This window comes from Chinchilla lanigera, unplaced genomic scaffold (genome assembly GCF_000276665.1).
Source record: "Chinchilla lanigera isolate Chin_1 unplaced genomic scaffold, ChiLan1.0 scaffold00022, whole genome shotgun sequence".
NCBI classification, from domain to species: Eukaryota; Metazoa; Chordata; class Mammalia; order Rodentia; family Chinchillidae; genus Chinchilla; species Chinchilla lanigera.
Genome location: NW_004955423.1, coordinates 4,649,765 through 4,665,012, shown reverse-complemented (window position 1 = coordinate 4,665,012; position 15,248 = coordinate 4,649,765).

Genomic DNA, 15,248 nt, shown 5'->3' with positions numbered 1-15,248 from the left:
CATGACCTTGAGGTCTATATCTGGTCCCTGTCACTTTCTCTTTGGAATTGTTCCCCTACTCTTCTTCCTAGTCTCATGTTCTAAATAGTTTTGCTCTACCACATACTTCTACCATGATGTTTCTGCCTTGAAGCCAGCTAACCATGAACTAAACCCTCTGAAATTGTGAGCTAAATAAACCTCTGCCCCTTTAAATTTTGAGTGTTGGGTATTTTGTCTCGCAATAAGAAAGCTGACAAATACAGCCCATAATTACTATATTTATTCGTCAATGGCAGCAGAATTTGGCAAGAAGTGTTCTATACTGTTTATTAAATTTTGTATCTGAAAACTAATGTCAGGAATACATAAAATTTGACTTATTAAGAATCATAAGGCTATTGTTACATTTCTATTCTGCATGGATAGGCCTGTCTAGGGTGTGTAGGCATGTGCATATGTACATGTGGGTATGTATGTGCATATTCTATAACACGTCATACAAACATATACTTCCTCTACTAAACAGCAAACATTTGATGACTTTTTGTGGTTATTGTTGATTTTGGCAAATGTTAAACTATTATCAGCCACTGACACTTCTTGAATTGGGGCAGAACCCCAAGGGTTAGCATGAGATTAAAAGTATAAAAAGAGCCTGATCTGCTCCATTGAGAATTAACTTTGTCTGGAGTTATGTAGGGAAGAGAGGCAATAAAATTTACTAAAAATGGAATACATCTGAGAGAAAACAAAGATTGTTTTATTTGTAACATAAAATCAAAATAACAATAATAATAAATAATAGCATTCTTACCTTAGGTTTTGCTTCTGGGGCATTAACCTGAGAAAAATTATTATTGTTTTTATAAATACATTTATAAAAGCACTAGCAACCAAAAGATACTTCAAGTACTAGCAACCAAAGATACTTCAAGTACTAGCAACCAAAGATACTTCAAGTACTAGCAACCAAAGATACTTCAAGTACTCATCTGAAGACAATGCTAATCTAATGGACCAAAACTTCCCAATGCTACTTCTTACATGTCAGTGTGAGAATCTCAATAGTCTTGTTCCTCACATTGAACATTAATTTTTCAAAAAGCTGCTTAATGTCTCTAGAAATAGCTCCATAAGAATATTGCAAATGAAGAAACATTTATTTCATAAAATCTACTAAAATCTCTAAAATCGATGAGTCTGTGTTACTTGAACCAAGGCCCACATTCTTCCTTCCCACTCCTGGCTCTGTATGAGAGAAATTCTACTCACCACAGACAGGAAGAACAAATGACACCAGGTTCTGACTCTGCATTTCTCAGATGGAGGGCTATGTTCTGGGATCAGAAGAACATCAGCCTTTCTCTTGCTGCCCCAGGTACCTGCTATTCCTGACAGATATAGCCAAGAGGCAGGAGATCCATTTTCCACCCACCTCATACTCACAGGACAAGGGCTTTAGCCTGGTGTCTTAGCTACTTTTCTTGTTGCTGAGACAAAATACCCAACACCCAAAGTTAAAGGAGGAAAGGTTTATTGCAGCTCAAATTTTGTGGAGGTTTCAGTTCATAGCTGGCTGGCCATATGGCAGGTTGGCACACGGCAGAGGGCATCACAGAGGAGAAACAGTTTGTGGCAGGCAGAAGGCACCAAAGCAGAAGCAGCAGCTGGTCTCTCCTTTTATGCCTTCTGTGCTACACCCTTTGGTTGTTGCCACCCACACCCAGGGTGGGCCTTCCCATTATCCATACCCAGAACTATGCCAAACTGATTAGTGGACTAATTTAGTAGTCACACATGCTTAATCCCAGCATCACACACTTAATCCCACCACCACACATCCTAGATCCAGCTGCCTCTGCAAAGCCCCATTTATGACCTCATGGGCCTTGGAACGACATCTAGACACAGGCCATAACACCTGGGAACACTGTTACTTAAAAGAGTAGGGTCCGAATTACCCTTAACACAGCCCATAGGACAGGGCCTCTATGCCAAGAGATAGAAACCAAGGACAACTACCTCCACTGAGTACTCAGTCCCTAAAGCTGATGGTCTTTTGAAAGAAATGCACCACTATCCCATGGTTATCAGGTTTTGGGGTGCTGGCATCTTGGTTGCCGGCTTTCTGCCTCAAAGAAAGAATTGATTGAAATGAGCAAACATGGTGAAAAAGTTTATTTGAGAAATTAAAAGTGAAGGATAAGGCAGAAACTGGCTCTGCAGAGCAAACCTGGGCCAAGGAAAGAAAAAGTAATAGTAAAAAACAAAAGAAAAGTACACTCTGGGGAACACAGGGCAGGCTACCATGAAAAAAGCCACAGTAACTCACAATTCAGTGTCATCCTATCTCTTTATTTCTTCTACACATCACACGAACCCACAAGAACTCTTTATACAGGGCCTTGGGCATTATTTGGCACGTCTGTCCTGGACTCTGGTCACATTCACTTCCCAACCAGCTTTGCCACTCCCTACTTTCCTGCCTCGTCTCCTCTAGGGACAGAGCCATAAAAGAGCTCAAAATCTCTCCCGAAAGAAGCTGATTTTCTTTGCAACAGTGTGTGAAGTTCGTGCCTATGGGTGTCCTCAAAAAGTTTTGGTGATAGACAATTTGGAGGGTATTGAAAGCAGCTTTGTTAGAGGTATTGGTTAAACTGTAAGCCCCCTAGTTATTCAAGAAAAATGAGGAAAGATACAGTTGAAAGATACAGTGACTTACCCTCCTAGAGCCTAAGTAAATCTCAAACACTGATTATGGGAAATATCCCTCCAAAAGAGCCTGAATTTCCTTTTGTGTAATGATATAGGCCAAATGCCATTATAAAGCAAAAGCCAGCAACTGTTGGAGCTTCTCAAATGGATGAATGTGTTCAGATAGCCAGGCAGAGAGGCCGAACAAAACCACTGTGATCCAGGGTGACTGCAGGTACACCCAAGGATATGTCTGTATGCCTGTAAGATGCTGTGACGTGTGTGTGTGTGTGTGTGTGTGTGTGTGTGTGTGTGTACGGAGAACTGTAGGGAGGAGGGAGTGTAACTTCACAAAAATAACTCAACCAGTCACTACTCCAGGTCAATATAAAGCAATTGTATTTCAACACACTTGTAATGAATAACCTTAAAGAAAATTAAGAAACAATCCACAATGAGGATAAAAAAAATTATTTAGCAATAAATTTAACAAAAGAAGTCTAAAATGTATTCTTGGAAAACTACAAAATATTACTTAAAGATATTAAAGAGGATATTAATAAAAGAGAAAACACTGTTTACTTGTGATCACAAAACACCATAATATTGAGGGGGTGACGCTTCCCAAATTGATCTACATATTCAACAGAATGCTCATCAGAATTCCAGCTGGCTTCTTTATAGAAAATGACAAGGCAATTCTAAAATTCATTGAAATTACAAGGGACCCAGAATAGATAAAAGTATCTTGAAAAAGAACAAAGCAGGAAAGCTCACATTTCCCAATTACAAGACTAATTAAAAATAACAGTAGTGAAATAACTGTGTTATTAGCATATGTGTGGGTATGTAAACCAACGAAATAGAACTCAGCATAAAAATAAATACCATATTGCCTATATGGCCAACTGATATGCAAAAAAGATACCAAGACCATCAATGGGAAAAAAATAATATTTTCAACAAATGGATAGCCAGATGCAAAATAAATGAACTTGGACTGTATCTCACTCCATATTCAAAGATGAAGTCAAATGGGATGTACAACCTAAATGCAAGAGCTAAAATTGTACAAGTCCTACAAGAAAATATAAGCATATACGATAGTTAATCTAGGTTATCAACTTGGCCGAGTTGAGAAACCCCGTGAGGATTAGTAACACACACTTCTGAGTGTGACTGGGTGGGCTATGGGGGCATGATTTTGGAAACTATGTCTGGTCCCCAGCTCTTCCTTTGTAGCACTCTTCCCTTGTGCTCTGTTTACTGGCTGCCATGATATAAGCTGCTTGGCTCCACCATGCTCTTCACCATGATGTTTCTGACTTGAACTGACCATGGACTGAAGCCTCTGAAATCTGGAGCCATATTAAACCTTCTTCCTTTAAGTTCAGATGCCAGGTATTTTGTACCAGCAACAAGAAATCCAATGCAGGGCTGGGGATTTAGCTCAGCGGCACAGTGCCTGCCTGGCAAGCGCAAGGTCATTAGTTTGATTCCCAGTACCAGAAAAAAAAAAAAAAAAAGAAATCCAATGCAGTATACATCTATATAACTTCCTATGTTGGCAATGGAGTCTTAACAGGATAATTTTTAAATTCTATCCTTCAAAGGACACTATCAAGAAAGTGAGAAGACAATCCACAGATTAGGAATATCTGAAAACTATGTATCTGATGAGATACTTGCATCTAGAAGGCTGAGAATATAGGCACGTACCACCCCATCCAGCAGGTTATTTCTTTAGTGGAAAAAAACACTTGACAGGCTTAACTTTCTAAGATATCTTTATCTGGCAAATTTTAGGTTTAAAAGATCTATAAATGCTTGAAACTTTGTTCCTATGGTAATTGAAAAAATTTTTTATGGTGTCAGGGATTGAACCCAGGGCTTCAAGCACACTAAGGATGCACTCCTCCATCGAGCTACACCTAAGCCCCTTAAACTTACTTCTTTATGGAGTACAATTTGGGGAGCTGCTTAAGCATGTTCAAAGATTTATTCAGCCATCACCACTATCCAATGTCACAACATTTTCAATAACCCCGAAATCTTTTACCTATTAAAAGTTCTTCTCCATCCCTCTACCTCAATCCTTTGTAGCCACAAAACTACTTTATGTCTCTATGCATTCACTTGTTGTGGACGTTTCATTTTGTGTATGTTTGGTTTGGGTTTTGAGACAGGGGCTTGCAGAGACAAAGTCTTACTAGTTCACTGGGAATATATTCTTGGGCTCAAGCAATGCTCCTCCCTCAGCCTCCTGGGTAGCTGGAACTGCAAGAATGTACCACATGTCTAGCTGTGGACAGTTCTTATAAATGGAATCATGCATTATGTGTCCTTTTTTGGTTTTCTTCACTTAGTATGTTTCCAAAGTTCATATATATTTTGGTACATATCCATTTTATTGCTTTTTATGGCTGAGAAATAGTCCATTATATGGATAAACCACAACTTATTATTCATTCATCAGTGGATAGAATTTCAGCTGTTTTCATGCATAGGTTTTCTCAATAATGCTGCTATGAATAAGTGTATATAGATTTTTTTGTGTGACTGTTTGTAGTCAATTCTTTGAGGACCATACTTAGAATCAGAACTACTGAGTCATAAGGTAACTACATATTCAACATTTTGAGAGACTGCTAAAATGTTTTCCAATGTAGATGTATAATTTTATGATCTCACTGACAAAGGATAAGGGTATTAATTTCTCCAGATCCTCATTGAGACCTATTCTCTCTTTTTATTTAATTATTCAAATGAGTCTAAAATCATATCTTGTGGCTTTGATTTGCATTTTTCTAGTGACTAATGATTTTGTGCATCTTTGCAGGTCCCTATTGTCCATTTGCAGATCTTTTTAGGGAAAAATGTCTATTCAAATCTGTTTCAAATTTTCCTATAACATTTGATTGTGGTAAAAGGCACATAATATAAAATTTATCATATTAATCATTGGGAGGTGTACTTCGGTGATATTTAATACACTATCATCAGTATCATCCATTTCCATGATTCTTTTCATCTTGTATAACTGCTGTACCCATTAAAGCATAAGTTCCCACCCCCTATTTCTGCAGTTCTACCAATCTACTTTGTGTCTCTATGATTTTGACTATGATAGGTACCTCATATAAGTGAAATCAGACGTTGTCTTTTAGTGACTAGCTTCTTCCACTTAGCATAATGTCCTCCAGTTTCCTCCATGCTGTAGCATGGCTCAAAATTTCTTTTCATTTTAGGCTGAATTCTGTTCATTGTTTCTATGTATCATATTTTCTAACCCATTCTTCCATCAGTGGACATGTGGATTACTTCTACATTTTAGCTCTTGTGAATTATGCTACTGGGAACAAGAGTGTGAAAATATCTTTTTGAGATCTCACTTTTTATTTGGGGAGGTAAATACTCAGAAGTAGAAGATCTTCTGCTTTTGTGCATTAACTCTATTTTATTTTTTTAGAAGCTGCCATGCTTTTTTCTATTATGGCCCTAGCATTTTACATTCCTACCAAGAATGCACAGGGTTTCGATTTCTTGACATCCTCAACAACATTTCTTCTGTTGGGGTTTTTAAAAAATTGTGGATACACCAATAGGTGTGAGATGGTATCTCACTATAGTTTTAATTTGGATTTTCTTAGTGATTACTGAGTTTGAGCATTTTTTTCATTCCTTTATTGGCCATTTGTGCATCTTCTTTGGAGAAATCTTGAAGAACTCCATTGCCAAGTTTTGAACTGGGTTTGTTGTTGTTGCTCTTGTTGAACTATAGGTGTCCTCTCTATTCTGAATATTAATTTCTTTATCAGAGCTATGGTCTGCAAATACATTTGTGCATTCTGTGAGTTATGTTTTTACTGTATTGATTGTGTCTTTTTGATGCACAAAATTTTTTAATTTTCATGAAGTCTTATTTGTTTATTTGTTCTTTTGCTGCCATTGATGTCATATCCAAGGAGCCACTGTGAAATACAGTGTCACGAAGCTTTCACTATATTTTCTATTAAGAGATATAATTTTAGGTTTTACATTTATGTCCTTTATCCGTTTTGTGTGAAAAACTTTTATATGATACTAGGTAAGTGTTCAAATTATATGTAGACATCTGATTTTCTTAGTACAATTTGTTGAAAAGCCTGTTTTTTCCCCAGTTTAGTGACCTGAACATCCTTGTTGGAAATTACTTGACCATGTATACAAGGATTTATTTCTGGGCTCTTTGATGCATTTCACAGGTGTATTTTTCTGTCTATGTCAACACCATTTTTTGTAGTAAGGTATGAAACCAGAAATTATGAGTTCTCTGGCTTTGTTCTTCTTTTGTGAAATTGTTTATGGTATTTAGGTTTCCCTGATAAAAACTGGATATAAGAAGACAATGTCTCAAAACAGTCCCTTTCATATGACTTTTAGGATGTGATTTTCTATTTCTGCAAAAAGCATCATTTGAATTTAGACAGAGATTACTCACATCTTAACAATATTACATCTTTTAATCTATTAACATAGAATATATGTGCATTTATTTGTATCTTTAAAAATTTCTTTTAGCAGTATTATACAGTTTATGTTGTACAAGTCTTTTACTTCCTTGGCTACATTAACTCCTAACTACTTTATTCTTTTTGATGCAATTTCAAATGAGACTTTACTGTAATTACCTCTTCAGATTATTGTTAGTATGTAGAAATGTAATTTGTGTGTTGATTTAGGAACCCGCAACTTTGCTTACAAAAATCACTCATTAGCTCTAGCAGATTTTCATGGACTGTAGGGTTTTCCACATATAAGACTATATCATTTGTGGACAAAGAAAAGTTTGTGTTTTCCTTTTCCACTTTAGACGTCTTTTTGAGGGGATAGGGTGAATTTTCTCAATGAGAACTTCCAGTGAATATATGTGAATATAAGTGGCAAAAGTAGGAATCCTCATATTAATCCTAGGAAAAACATGCAGTTCTTCACCAGTATGGTGTTTGCTGTGGGTTTTCATATGTGACATTTACTACGGGCATTTCTTTCATTATTAAGGTGTTCTCACTATGAAAACATGCTGAATTTAGTTAAATACTTTTTTGTGCATCAACTGAGATCATCAAGTATTTTCCCTCTTAGTTTGTTAATATTATAATTACATTGATTAGTTTTCATATGTTGAATAACTACAATTATACTAACTTTAGACAAATGTTTTAAAAATGTATTAGTCTCTTAAGTCAAATGGAAAAAAAAATGTAGTTATAAACCATCGTTAACAATGATACCACCCCTTATAATTACATATCTGCCTCTGTTGAAGTCTTTTTTCTTCATACAGTTTTGAGTGTCTGCTCACCTTTAATTTTACCCTCAGAGCTCCTTTGAGCATATCTTGCAGAGAAAGTCTTACGGTAACAAACTCTATCAGATTTTGTTTATCTGGGAATGTCTTAAATTCTCCCTTTTTTTGTTTTGTTTTGTTTTGTTTGTTTGTTTGTTTGAAATAGGGTCTCACTATGTAGCCTAATTGAGACCACTATGAAGCAGCCCTAAGCAGGACTTAAATTAACCAATTGGCTTTTCATGTTTGTGAGTCTGTCCAAAGCCTAGGCCACTTATCTGGAGCTGGGCATCACACTCATAGTAAGTGAACCTCAGTGAGTCACTGATCCCTACTGAGGCCTATAATGGTGGGTGAAGCTGTGAAGCCTCAAAGGATAAGACAAGGTCACAGCCAAGGACACTTGGACCCAACCTCAACTGGATAAAGACTGTAGCCTCAAGCATCTCACTCGTGTGGACTGATACCTTACTTGGAGAAGTCATTGAGTGTTTCTGCTCTTCTTGAGTACTCCACTCCCTTCTTCTGATAACTAAATAAATATAGGCCAGTCAGAGGTCTTGGTCTTAGCCCTGACAAAATCTTGAATTCTATGAGAAGGTTTTGATCCTGAGTCCTGAAATCATTCCTTTTGCCTCTTTTCATTTAGCTTTCATTGTACACTTGTTTGGGAGACTGTGGACCTGATCAGTTCACAATAACTAAGGGATATTATTAACCCAGTAATAACCCAGATTGGCCTCAAACTCATGATGAACCTCCTGCCTCAGCCTCCAGAGTGCTGGAATCATAGACATGGGCTGCCAAGCCTAGCTCCCTCACTTTTTGAAGGACAGTTTTACTGAACATAGATTGCTTTGCTGGCCATTTGTTTTGTTTTGTTTTGCTTTGTTCTATTTTGTTTTGTTTTAGTATTTTGGCTGTATCAACAACCCCACTGCTTCTTGCTTCCAATTTTTAGTGGAAAATCTGATTATAATTTTACTGAGAATCCTTTGCATATGAAATTTTGCTTCTCTCTTGCTGGTTTAAAGATTTTCTCTTTGTCTTTTAAAAAACTTGATTAAAATATGTCGCAGTGTGGGTCTTTTTAACTGCTTTTACTTGGAGTTCATTAAGCACCTTTGATGTTTATGCTCATTGTTTTTCGAATTTAGGAAGAAATCAGATATTATTTCTCTCTTTCTGCCCATTATGACATGCTCACTATACAAATATTGGTATACTTCATGTTGTCCCACAAATAGCTGAGGCTATCTTTATTTTTCTTCAATCATATTCCTTTCTGTTTTACAAATAATTATTTCCATCCTTTCATCTTCAAGTTTGCTTCTGCCTTTAAACTCTTCCAGTGAGTTTTTTAATTTAAATTAGACATTTCAGCTAGATTTGCTTTTTTGTTTCACTTTAGTTTTCAAATGTCACTATTAATATTTCCATTTTGTCATACATCCTTTTTTAACTTCCTCTATGCCTTTCTTTAGCTCTTTGAACATAAAGACAGATTTTTAAACGTTTTGTGTAGTAGATCTGCCAGCAGGCCTTTTATATGAGCAGTTTTAATTGTTCTATATTTTTCCTTTCAATTGGCCATACTTTCATAATTATTTATATGCTTTGTGATTCTTGTTGAAAACTGGGCATCTGAATCTAATAACATGGCCACTCTGGAAATCAGATTTTCATCCTTCCTTAACGTTTGTTTGTTTGTTTTTATAATTTATTGCTCTTATTGTTGTTGTTGTAGACTGTCTCTATGCCAACGTCAGCCTGAGGTATAAACTTCAGGGCACCTAGTGTGTTTTCTGAGCCTACCATTCTCCCTGAACATGTGTGGTCATATTCTAATTTTCTCTATAAATCGAGTTGCTTTTAAATGCCTTGGTCTTTAATGTCTGGCTCTCAAAGGGGGTAAACAGAAAACATAAAGTGAGTATAAAGGAGCAATGGCCCTATAAAATTTCTGCAAATAACTGCAGGCAGAGGGGTCAGGGCTCACAAAGTGTGGAGAAGGGAGAATAACACCAGTGACCACCCAGCTGCTGGTCTGCACCACTTTCATCAGAAGCATAAATCAAGAACCACAGCACAGATCCTCAAAAATTGGAAAGCAGGGCCATTTTGGCCCACCTTGACTCCCACAAGCTGTGTTTAAACTCGCAAGACATATGCAAAGCTGCCCCTATGGGGCAAAAGGGGCAGCGGTGGAGACACTACAACTGACACTGCTAATGTCTGACATGAAATGACTGAGACTAAACACAATTTCCATCCACTCCCTGGAAGCTGCAAGCCTTCAGTAGACCCCGGCATTTCAAAAGAGGTTTGTCAGACAGTTTCCACCAGAGCAAGTGTTATATAAGTGGAAAGAGAGAGTCCTCATGCATCTTTCAAGAATCCTTTCCTTTTTCTATTTTTGTTATTAATATTTTCAGTGTTGATTTGTTTTTATGGTGCATAAACCCCCTCATCAGATATGATTTGCAAAGGTCTTCTGTCATTCTGTGGCTTAACATTGATATATTAATTAATACTGTTTGCCTCTATTTATTTACAAAGGACAAGAAAGAATACTGCATTTGTACAGATGTATAGAGCTCTGAAGGGAGGAGAGAAATGCAAAATGAACAAGACTTGGCCCAGGAGTCAAATCATGCCATCCTCTATAATAAAAGACCAAGTCTGCACTTGTAATGCGGTATAATACGTCTATCTGCAATAACCTATTTCTAAAATCCAGGCTTCTAAACACAAAGCAGTGACTGCCATTGAAAATTCAATCAAGTAAGGCTTTCTGCAGTATAAAGATATCCAGTAGAGAGCACTAATGTTTTTAAAATATTTTGTTAGTAGCTTTAAAGCTAAAGAAGCCTTAGCAAGCAGTTAGTCCCATGATCTATCCCCACAAATCCAGAAATATAAGACACAAAAGGTTTATTCTACCTGCACAGTTTGTTAGACACCAACTGTTCCCAGATACAGTGTCATACCTTGGGATAACTGAGGGAAAAAGACATATAAGACTCACTTTATGCCCGGAAACACCCTTACCATATTATTCATTTAATCTTCACCACAACATATCTTTGAAGAAGAAAACTAAGACACAGAGGAATTAAATAGCTTGACAAAGACCAAACAGCTCATATGGAGAAAGCCAAGATTAGAACCCACATAATCTTGCTGTAGTTTAGGGGCAATTTCCAAATGTAATCATGACCTTTTTGATGTATGTCCTTAGACTGACTTTTTACTTTATGCTAACCATCTCGGTTTCCAGACTGGAATTCCAAACCCAACTGACTAGTTAATAATTATCAAAGAAACTCAAGATACTGTATTATGATTCTTCAAAGACCCATGACACCCAAACCCAAGTTGAAAAGAGTGGTCCAAAGCCCACACAGATGCAGTTATTATTAGAGAAAGAAGAAGAAGACATCCAATACCATGACAAATATAAGCAATTTTGCAATGAGTACATTTTTTTAACTTACTGCTGCCAAATGTTGCTACTTGTATATCATTCCCTTGTCATTTCTAATCACACCCTGTACTGCTTCCAGTCTCCCAAACACTAGTCTTTTATATGGGCTGGTTTTTCAATCAAATCAGAACATTTTGCCCAGATTTCAACAAGGTTCAGGGAACATAGACTGATTCCTCCAAGGGATCCCAGCAAGCCCTGTCTCAGTCCCTAGCAGAACTAATCAGAGCTGTTTTTAGGCCACTCCACACCAGTTCTGCTTTCATTCTGGCTTTTAGCCTGGATTCATTTGTACATATTTTCTTAGAAGTCACCTCCTCTTTATGGATAAGAAAAGACAAGAGTCAACAACTGCCTGGCTCCTCTATGGTGATTCTAATATGTGACCCAGATGACAGCATATTTTCTTTAAATGGGATGCATGGGAAACTTTCAAAGAAATATTTGGACAAATTCCCAGAAGACAGATCAACTGAGGATGTCAGACACCCTGCTGCAGGAAAGATGTTTTGTCTTAGAGAAAGGACTCAAAGGAGGGCCACCATCACAGCACTGGTCTCATAAGCAAGAGACAATGTCTAGTTAAGGCAGATGGGACACCTGGCACAGTGGGTGATAACATGGAGTGGTTGTGATTATTCATGATAGGGGATCGACTCACACACAAATGTACAGCTGGCCTTGCACAACTGTGGTCTAGATTTCTAGGTCAAACTACCTTATTCCAAATACATGTGCAATATCCAATTTATCCTGTCTCACAATCCTTACCACTGAGCTCATTCTCTGGGGACATTCTCAGAATGTGTGCCAAGCCCAAGAAAAGCTCATTTTAACCAATGTAACCAAAAGTTTGAAAAGGTCAGAAAAACATGATGCACTGTTTCACCAAAAATAAATAAATAAAAATCCTTCCTTAACAACACTGCTCTCAGTCATATACAGCTGGACCTAGAGGATCCGGTAAAGTGCCTCAGCATGCAAAAGTATGAGTGAGTGGCCTCTAACTTGTTCTTTTGTTTTCATGGTGCAATGATAGAATTAACAACTCACTACTAGAGTAGCTTTTCAATGTAGAGCCCCAAAGTTAGCTAATCTTTCTCAGACCCATGTTCAGTATGATGCTCTCCCAACCCTGCCGTACCAACTAACCTCACTTCTACTTCAGGAGCTTGATGTCCTCCAGATACAGCTTCCTTACTATAGTGCTATAGCTTTAAGAAAAAAAACTATGTTTATCTTGCTATTCTTCTTCACCTCTGTCAGATCCCCAGTGTTTGCTCTCAAAATTTGTAAATATTCAACATTTAATTTTTTAAAATAAAGGGTTTTTCATTACCATACAGAATTTATAAAACATTAAAATAGAAAAAACTGCTAACATCAAAAAACCTCTCTTACTATTCATAAATACTGTTGCAAGGTTTAGAGAAACCTAAATTAAGGCCTCTTATCAAGGCATCTGCATACAGCATCACTTAATATTAATACACTGAAAAATATACAGTTGGTTTTTTTTCCTTTGAGGCATTCAATCCAGAAGAAACCTGCCAGTCTCAGGAGTGTGGTGATTATTTAGTGTGCATCAGAGAATTCAGCAATGAGACCAAAAAAAAACTATGGCAATTGTTTCATTTTGATCATTTGTAATTTTGCCCATGTCATTGTATAGAGGAGCTAACCACATTAGCTGTTTTTGCTCCTCCCCTTTTATCACAGGGATGTAAATAAAGACCCTCCCACTAGCTGTTCTTGACATGTTGTAGAAAGTAATATATTTTATTTCAGCTTCTTCCCTAGACTCTCTGCTCACCACAAAGCACCCTGAAGGTGAAATGTCATTTTCAGACAATGTTTGGGGCAGATAAAGCAGGAATACAGGATGCAGTCCTTCTTAATCCTGCTCTTCTCTCAAAATTGAAAGTTCATGAAGGTGCCTCTGAGTACTCCCGTTGTCACTGTTCCATCTGCTCTCTTTTTGAGCCTAAGAGCCTGTCTTAGCTAGTAGTTTCTTGTCACTGAGACACAATACCCCTTGCCTACAGCTCTAGGGAGAAAGGCTTATTTTACCTCACTGTTTGGCTCACTGCAGAGATTTCTGTCCATAGTCAGCTGGCTCCAAGGCAGGAGGCACGGCAAAGGGACACTGCAGAGCAGTAACACCTCATGGTGAGGTAGCAGAAAGCAGACTGAGATCAAGGGAGGAGGGAAGGAAATAGACCTTTCCAGGCCATGCCCCCAGTAACCTACCTCCTCCAACCAAGCTTGACCTTCCAATAGCCCATTGAGCTATGAACTCAAGTGCGCTAATCTACTGATGAGGATCACCACCACCACCACCACCACCACTACCCATGATTCAATCACCTCCCAAAAGCTCCACCTCTGAGTGTATGAGGCTTTGGGCCATATAAACCATAACAAAACCCATGATTGTTTTCTGTGTTCTTCTAAAGTGTGGGTGGCTAACGTCAGAGACCAACTTATAGCTTCTCTGCGCAGTCTATGATGTCCACTACCCTACACAGTAGAGAGTTAGCCCTTCACATTCATAAAGCAGGTTTTTTAATCACTATTTTAGTCTTGGACAGATGTGACTGTGTAAATAGTGGCCGAATCTTTTATAATTTTCTTTTAGCAAAATAAATTGGAGAGTCCCTGAGGGAATTTTGCAAGTAGTGAATATATTCCAAGGCTCCATGGATCCTGTTTTTAAAGATACTGTAATGTAGTAGAAGAACTGGACACAGACATAAGAAATCAAACAGTATTTATATTTCTCATTATAAAGTCTTTCCTGGGTGTCTAAAATTTCTATTCGGTAAATACACTTTCCTTTATGGGCCCAAATCATGAGCATGGTATTTAAAAAGTTCTTTGAGAAGGGTAGTTGAGGTTATTTATCTTTGTTTTCACTGTGATGCAAATACGAGTTATATAACATCATAAAATGAAGAAGAAGAGAAACATAGAATTCCTGAATGCAATATCATGAACTCAGAAGTCTTTTTCCTCCAGTCTTAGTAATAAGTGCTTTCACCAAGGAGTGTGATTTGCTTGATGAGAATTAGGATAAAATAATCATTTTAAAGCTACATATTTGAAGTAACTCAAAGGAAATATAGTTTGAATGAACTTGATCTTTTGATGAAAATTTGGATTATCAAGCATGGAAGTCACTTTTTTTTCATGTCTTCATTGGAACTATAATCTTTTTTCCCACTACTGGTGATTGAGTCCAAGGCCTTCGCAACACCCCCAGCTCTTTTTCAATTTATTTTGCTCGCTAAGTCATTAAATTCCCCAGGCTGAGTTTGAATTTTCTATCCTGTCTCAGATACCCAGACTGCTGAGATGACAGGCATGTGCCACCACAGCCCGCTAGAACTATAATATTGGCAGATCACTTAGTTTATACTCTTACTATGTAGATGAAGAGACTGACTCCGAAGAGGTTAAGTAACTGCCTCGAGTCACACAAGTAATTGTATTAGTGTTGGGAAAATGGATTATCTGTTCATGGATTTGGGAGACAATATCTCTTTGCAAACATTCAAAGACACAGATTCAAGATTGGGTATTTCAAAGTTTTTAAAGTTATGTTTTTACTGTATATATATATATATATATATATATATCTTTTGTAACACTTTTTTCATTTCAAAATTACATAATTATATGCACTTCATAATTTTATATATATATATATATATATATTCTCTGGTGGTAAGCAGTTTGAGGACCACATCCAAATCT